This window comes from Triticum aestivum, chromosome 2B (genome assembly GCF_018294505.1).
Source record: "Triticum aestivum cultivar Chinese Spring chromosome 2B, IWGSC CS RefSeq v2.1, whole genome shotgun sequence".
Classification (NCBI taxonomy): domain Eukaryota; kingdom Viridiplantae; phylum Streptophyta; class Magnoliopsida; order Poales; family Poaceae; genus Triticum; species Triticum aestivum.
Genome location: NC_057798.1, coordinates 219,850,723 through 219,851,835, shown reverse-complemented (window position 1 = coordinate 219,851,835; position 1,113 = coordinate 219,850,723).

Here is a 1,113-nt window from a genome sequence, read left to right as displayed (position 1 = left end):
TTTGTTTTTGTAGGTTTGGGTTTGGGATTTGGGTTTTCCTCACTTGATGATTTTCGCTCAAAGTCCTCGGAGGATGGGATGCTATCAAATGACAAGTGTCAGTTTCTCTCGGAGCAGCTAACTAGCTAGTGGTTGTAGGGGGCGGCTATTTATAGCCTAGGGAGCAGCCCGACATGATAAGACATAAATGCCCTTCAATGATATGACCGTTAGGTGGTAGGATATTTTGGACAGCTGGCGCGTGGCACAACAACGGTCGGATTTAAGGTTCGAATTCCTCAGGGCTATCATGTTCCTCACTCTGTAGGCAATCCGCACTAGCGAATTCCTAACTCCTTAGTCAGAACAAATTCCTCAGAGACTAGAAGATCTTCGTCTCTGTCACTGAAGAAATTGACCGAACTGATATGATATTTCCAATGGCTTCACTCGAAGGATTGGGTAGGTGTAGGATTTTGAGATGAGCATCACTTGGAAATTAGTTTCCTTAGTATTACCTCGACCCCCTTTAACAATACGGTGTTTCCTATGACTCAAAAAGAAGAAAATGAAACTACAAAAACAAAAGTCTTCACGCTTCATAATCCTTGCATGAACATCCAACTCTTCACGGTCACACCAATTTCTTCACTTTCAAAGTCTTCAAGAGAACCAAAGTCTTCAGACGAAGACATTCATTTTTAAGGGTCGACTTTCAATGTAAATATCAAACTCCTCATCGACTTATAGAACATGTGTACACTCACAAACATATTAGTCCCTTAACCTATAAGTCTTCAATACACCAAAATCACTAAGGGGCACTAGATGCACTTACAATCTCCCCATTTTTGGTGATTGATGACAATATAGGTTAAGTTTTCAATGGGGATAAACATATGAATTGAAAGTGCTCAATATTGAGGAATTTGATTGCAAGATATAGAAGAACTCCCCCTGAAGATGTGCATAGTGAGGAATTTGCTTTTGAAGCAATGCACATTTGAAGAGTAGAATCATGGAGATCTCCCCCTATATCTTGTAATTCATACACGCATTTTACATATCGAATGAAGAATTTGAAATGCATGATGAAATGTGGTGACTGATGTAATTCAGCATGCATGCATAGCA